We start from the raw sequence: 7,613 nt of genomic DNA, 5'->3' as shown, positions 1-7,613 counted from the left end.
ATCCGTTGTTGCCACACAAAGAGTAAAATCAATTTTGGTCTGATGCCAATAAGTTAGAAATAAAGTCATCGGCTCTTTCATTGCCTAACCCTTTTATACATACTCTCCCATATGTATAAGTATATTTCTATAGTTAATTATAAACTATAATTACAGTTTTTAAAATTAAATCTAACCATCTTTTATTGAACGTTTTTTTGGCAACTAAGCCTAATAACGTTTATGCATTTAATGGAATTTTTTGAAACATAAAGTTAATAGTTTACATAATTTTTTTTATGCTCAATTGAGAAAAATTGATATTTACATAATAAGAAATAAAAAACTTTTCTCTAATTTCTATTTTGTATTTTTCTATGATGAACATTATAACATTATATAACATATATTTAATAAACTAACCAATGCATCAGCTTTTAAGTACAAAAGAAGCCTAAAGTTTTGAATATCTTTGTTACCATATTAAAAAACTTTTTAACCTAAATTTAGAAGTTAATTGCCATTTATCACTGCAGTCCATGGTTGACTATTAAACTTAAGTCAATTAAGGTCATCTTGTATTTCTTCTTCTATATCAATTATTTAATGTTTGAAAAAATTGAACCAAAAAGTTCATCATATTTTTACAATCATATAATAAGATAAAAATGTTTAAAAAAAATGTTTATCATTTTATCATCTTATTGAATGAACATAATTAAACTAGTATATTATAAATTAAAATTTGTAAAACTTCTAAGAGAGCTCAGCTTTCATTATGAAAACGGTTTTCGAAGTAGAAATTACTTTTTTAGTCATTACTGTATCTGGAAACAAACAATACTTGCTTGGAAATGGAATGGAAACCCTGATGGAAACATACTTGCTTTTTCCAAGGGCTTATAAAATCATTACTGCAATTAGATATTCAAGTAAACTTTTATATTAAAAAATTTTATTAAAAAAATCTCTAATTTTATAAAAAATAAACTACTCCCATAAGCAAAAAATATACCTTTAATGAGACCATTCGCTTTATCTCCCAAACAACTGTTTCTTTATTATAGTATAAATTATACAATAAACAAATAATTATAATAGATACCAAGGGTTCCCAGCATACCCAGGTACAGTGGATAACATATTCATGTTACTATAATAGATACCAAGGGTAACATCTTCCTTTTCTTTTGCATAAATTTGAGGCTCAAAGAACATGCCATATTGGGAGAAACTAAAAATTATTTATAAATGATTTTTATATTTTCGTGAAAAACTTTACGTTAACTGCATTTAACACGCATTAATTTTGGTTTACTTATATGATGATTTACTATCAGTTACTTTTACCACTAACGTATTTTAATGTGCAAAGCTTGATAAAATATTATAAAAAGTTTACTGGATGGAGTGTTCTGCATTGAATTGCTTTTCATGAAATCAACTGACTGAACATCTTGAATAAGATTAAAACTATCTTCTAGACAAATATAAAATAGATTTTAATGTTATTTTTTTTTTTTTTTTTTTTTTTTTGGGTTTAAAAAAACCAAGTATCAACAGACTAACTAATTGTATTTAATATATTACTGGTCTAATTATATAGATTAAATTAATATAATAATAAAAAAACTTGTATAAATTACCTTTATGTAAAACTAGTGCATGATCGCGATAAGCACACAAATCAAAATCTTTCTCTTTTGTGTACTCATTACAATCACAACTTGTTTTCAGTCATGTAATTGCATTCGATTCTATAAAATTTTTTAATTTTCTTTAAATGATACTATAAAACGACAATTGTGTTTTTATAGTGTAATTTAAAATTTTGCAATTTGTAAGAAAGATATATCTCTCTATACAGTTTTTGACTTGTTGTGGTTGAAGCATAAACTCGTAGTTACATCTTAGATCATATGACGTTGGTTTAAAAAAAGATAACGTTGTGGTACATAGAAATTTACTCGTTCAAGATTTTGATTCATTTTATAGTTTATTTCATAAGACTATACACATATATTTATATTTGTTTATAAAAAACAATCTTGAAGGCTATGTTTTTAACAAGCTAAAAAATGAAGTACGGAAAATATATAAATTTAGATATGGAGATGGTAGCTACAAAAACTAAAGAATGATAAATATAACTATTGCAATACTTATATATATCTATAATATGAATAGTAAATTTAAAAATAATGTTGCACAAGCCAATTGCTTGTGGGATATATAGTACAATATCTAGTCTATCAATAAATAAAAGATTAGTGTATCAATTTATGCTATAAAACAAAGTCATTGGTTGTCTTAAAATAAAGTTATATCCATTAATTTAAAGTAGATAATAAAAATTATATATATATGTATATATATATATATATATATATATATATATATATATATATATATATATATATATATATTTATATATATATATATATATTTATATATATTTATATATATATAAATATATATATATATATATATAAATTATAAATTATGTTAGTGTATTCTACAAATAGAGTGCTCAATGTTCTAAAAGAACAGAGCAATAATAAATAAGTAAAAACACTTATCTAATTTTTGATTACTTCAACACTGTGTTTTACCATCTGTAGGTTCATCAGGAAGAATCTTCCTGGTGAACCAACTGATAGTGAAACACCGTGTTGAAGTAATCAAAAATTAGATAAGTGTTTTTACTAATTCATATATATATATATATATGCATATCAAATAGATGTTTATTTAAAACTTCAAGAAACAAAATAAAGAACATCAAATATTAACATAAAAATAATAACTTTTTTAAAATAAAAGCATCCAATCCAATCTTTATACTTTGTGTATCAACAATAAATAGTTTATTTAAATTTCGCAGTTTTAATAGCCAAGGTGAGATAATGCTATCAAAGTGAGAGCAATTTAAAACAATTCTGTTTCAATGTTAACCTCTAATGATTGCAAGTGATATCATTCCGATATAGCAAATAAAAATACAGTCAGTGTCAGATATAAAAATTTGTTTAATTATACAAAATTCAGGATAGAATTCTCCGACTGTATGAATAACAACATCAGCAACTTTAAAATTAGCTAAGTTAACTTATTGATTGAAATATTTCTTTGTATAATTCATAGTTGCCTATCAGTTCTAAAATAGTTCAGATTTAGCAACACTAAATTCATTAATTTTAAACCATTATTTTGCCACGAACCTTGTCGGCTAATCCATTTGGTGTCTAATAGCTACTTTATAACAAATATTTTTAAAGTTTTTTTACAGATAAAGCAGTTTTTTTAGAGTCTCTCAGTTTACCTTCACAGTGAATCTACTACATATGATTTTACTGACCAAGCATTTTGATAATTAGTGGATAGTGAATAAAGTTATGAAACTTTAAAATTAAGCAACATTTAAATATATAGTAATATTCTTGTAAAAACTTATCAGTGAGAGAAGCAAAATATGTCAAATCAGATTTACTAAAATGCAAGCCAAATAAGTAAAGGACAACTTGCCTTAGCAATAAAAAAAAACCCAAATGTTGTCATTGGAAGGAACTAAATCTGCAACTAATAAAGAAAAGCTTAGAGCCAAATTTTGCATTTCAATTGCAACAATAGTAATAAAATCATTTTTGATTTGAAACTTAGTAGGACGAGAAAAAATTGATGAATTATCATATGAAAAATTTCTCATACTGCGATTTATGTAACCAAGATTTAAAAGTTTTGGAAATAAATACTGGATATTTTAAAATTTTATTAAAAAAGTATTTGCAAACGCCTCCTAATAAATCATGCATAATATCACAATAAATATTATCATTAACATGAAATGATCGAATTTTGTTACACAAAAATAAACAAAATAACAGCACTTTTCCTTTATGCCGTTTTAGTAAACAATTATTTAAAGAAACATCACAATCACAACATTCTTTAGTTTTAAGTAACTCATTCGATTCAACAAACTTACAGTCAAATTTTTGCGTTTCATTTTGCATATTCTACATGGTTATGTAGTAAGGGTCTGCGTGTCGTTATTATTTCGAAACGATTTTTAACGATACGGTAACTGGGTTTTGAAAAAATACCGATAACTATAACGATACGATAAGGGTCTTTAGAAATGCAAACAATAACCCAACGATAAAATATCGTTATAAACCGATAATATCGTATGATTTTTCAATTTAATAGAAGCGTATCGTTTTTATCCTGTTCTCCAAATTGACCGCCAGATTGAAACTCTTCCCACTCCTAATTTTTTCACATTTAATCAGTCATATGTATTAGTAAACACAAAATATGTTGTCAGGAAAATCTGAATTAAGTAGTAAATATATATATTTTTTTTAAAATTAAAAAGCATAATTTTTGGCTTTTTTTCTTCCGAGGTTTTAATAAAGCCAACCATTATGGTCGTCAAAATAACCCATATATATATTTATTTAATAAAAAACCCATATATATATTACCATAATATAAATACATTTGTATCGCAAATGATATTAACGTTCATGTTTGTTTAAATTAAAATTTACTACAGCAGATGTTTCTTTCATAGTTCAGTCAAGTTTTTTTAAATTTGTGATGAACAGATTAACCACATTGTTCTGCATAGTTGCCTAAGCTAATATTATTGTGTTCTTCAAATGGGAGAATGTGACACACTAAAATATGCATTTTCCATGAAACTGTCAAGACATAGCAAATCATCAAACACAGCTGATTTCACGAATGAAAGCTTACGCAAATAATTAGTTATTGGCAAAATATTGATTGTTGCAGTTAAGGTAAGTAACTCCAAAATATCTAACAGGGACATAAATATATTAGCATTGCTTCCATCTTAGCCTCATTATTCTGTAATGTGTTTTCAACCAGCTATGAAAAGCTGGCCAAACACATAAAAGCAAAATACAGAGTTTATCCACAACTCCCATCATAATGTGAAGCTCAGGTGGAGAAACAATGTGTTCAAGAAAAGTTTCTTGATTTTCTTTTAAGTAAATTAAACGAAAATTTATTACATCTTTGTATTCCGTTATTTTTAATCTTTTTTTTTCCACCATACACTTATTGATCATAACATAAGTCTATGAAGCCAACGTTCTTAGTTTCCCTGCTTCAAGGGAACATTCTCCTTCACAATACAGACAGGCATATTTGCCAGAGTGACTTGAAAGTCCGAAAACACTGTTTGCACGCTTTTGATCAAATGCCATACTTAAATTCACTTCTTCAAGTTGAAGAGGTGCCAATAATTTTCGAAAACATCAATAACTTTTAAGAAGTTCTGACCACCATCTAAAAATATTCAGAGACAAATCAGTCATTTTAACATTAATGCTCGAATCTACAGCACTTGTTTGGTTCCTGCGTAAAGTAGAACATTATTTTTTGGTTTTATTTTTAGAAATTTCTAACACGTTTGATAGTTCCATAATAGTTTGGAATGAGATATGATTTTCTTTCTTTTTGACTTAATTTCATTCACTCTAACTGTAACAAAGAGAAGATTTCCACCTGTCGAAATCTTCAACTGCTCTCCACTTACAATGCTTTCACGTTTTATTTTACGCTTTAACAACCCAGATGCTACTTGTTCTGCATGTTTATCTCCAAGTGATTCACTAATACTTATGTTATTCCTTATAGCTTAACTTTTGCAACAATCATGAGAAACTCCTCTATCTGAAATTAATTGTAAGAGTTTTATAGCAATTTTTGAGATTAGTAAAAACAATAAAAAAATCTATCGAATCAAACTGTAAAATAACATAGGAGAAAAAATGTTTTACCTAATCTTATTTTAATCTTATTTCTAAATTATAAAATCACAAATATAAACAATCCATACGTAGATTTAAATACCTGAGTCCACAGATTTTTCAGCCACATTTAAAGTTTTTGACTCTGGCTCAACATTTGTCTGGATATATAGCAGTGAAGAGGTTTGCCTAATAGTACTCCTTTTACCTGAAATACATTTTATTTATTTTTATATATATATGTATATAAATATATATATATATATATGTTTGTGTGTGTGTGTGTGTGTATGTGTGTGTGTGTGTGTGTGAGAGAGTATGCGTGTGTGTGATATATATACATATATATATATATATATATATATATATATATATATATATATATATATATGTGATATATTTATGTGATTTATATATGTGATATATATATACATATAATATATATATACATATATATATATATATATATATATATATATATATATATATATATATATATATATATATATATATATATATATATATATATATCACATAGGACCCGAGAGACCGCCAGGTTTTATGTCGTGTCAATTAAACATAACTTTTTTATTTAATAGTATTTTGTAACATAAAAAGTTGTTTTTAAAAATCTAAACCAAGTGCTAAGGGTCCCAAATGGGGCAAAAGGGAAGATTCGTCGGCTCCAAACCCATTTAAGATTCTTTTTTTTTTCAATTTAAATTTTTTTTTGTCCCTGCATTTATTTTAGAAGTTTATATTTGCAAAATTATTTTAAAATTATTATATTTCATTAGTCATATACAGCGCCCCCAGGATCTAATAAGAAATGTAAAACTTTTTTTTTTTTAGTTAATTTTTTACTTACCAATCTTTTTTCTTTAACTTATTTAGATAAATAGAATAAATTTTAAAACAATAAATCCACAAATATATACAAATATTACTGATATATGAAACATAAACCAACTTAACATACCTAACTCTTCTTCCGTTAAAGTCAATCACAGAAGAGAGGAGTCTTTCGCCATATTCTTTGTTTGCAACTTTTCGCTTGAAGCTGTTCCACGTTGATTTGAATTTTGAATGAGTTGATTCTCCGCATTGTTTAGCAAACTTAGATAAGCCACAATTGTGGTATTCAACAAAAGGTTGCACATGACATAAGGGTATATGTACTTTCCAAATACTTGAAAGTTTTTTCCCAAGTATGTCAGCAATTTCTTGAGCAGATAAAAAGGAGTTCTTAAATTTTAGAATGGCCTGCTGATACTCAAGCTTAAGTGTTCTACCGAAACAAGAATCTTTTACAACCTTAAAATCTTTTAAACATTGAACAATTGGCACTAGATCAGGATATTCATACAAAACAACTTTTTCCAACTCATCATCACACTTTGGTATCGGGTTTGAATTATTCCCATCCCAACCTCTACCTCGATATCCTCTCTGTAGTACACCGCTATTTTTCAAAACATTATCAATTCCTGTCCATAGATCCATTAATAAACATCCCAGTGTAGTTACTATTCCTATCAGGATATGTAATTCAGGTGGAGGTGCTAAATGTTGGATTAGTGTTTCTGAATCTTCATCGAGGTAGAGAATTCTTGGATATATCACATTCATAAAATGTTTCATATTGGATTTCCTTGAAATATTTTCTACAGTGTATTTTTGATACCAATAGTCAAGGCTTCCAAGCGTTCGCAGTTTACCACAAATTTCACTTGAGTCTCCTTCACACCAAAGACAAGCTTTTTTTTCCGCATGGCTTGAAATTCCAAAAACTGCATTTGCACATTTCAAATCAAAAGCTGCTAAAAACTTAACATCTTGTAAATTGAGTTT

The sequence above is a fragment of the Hydra vulgaris genome, chromosome 01 (genome assembly GCF_038396675.1).
Source record: "Hydra vulgaris chromosome 01, alternate assembly HydraT2T_AEP".
NCBI lineage: Eukaryota > Metazoa > Cnidaria > Hydrozoa > Anthoathecata > Hydridae > Hydra > Hydra vulgaris.
Note: the sequence above shows the minus strand (reverse complement) of the source record.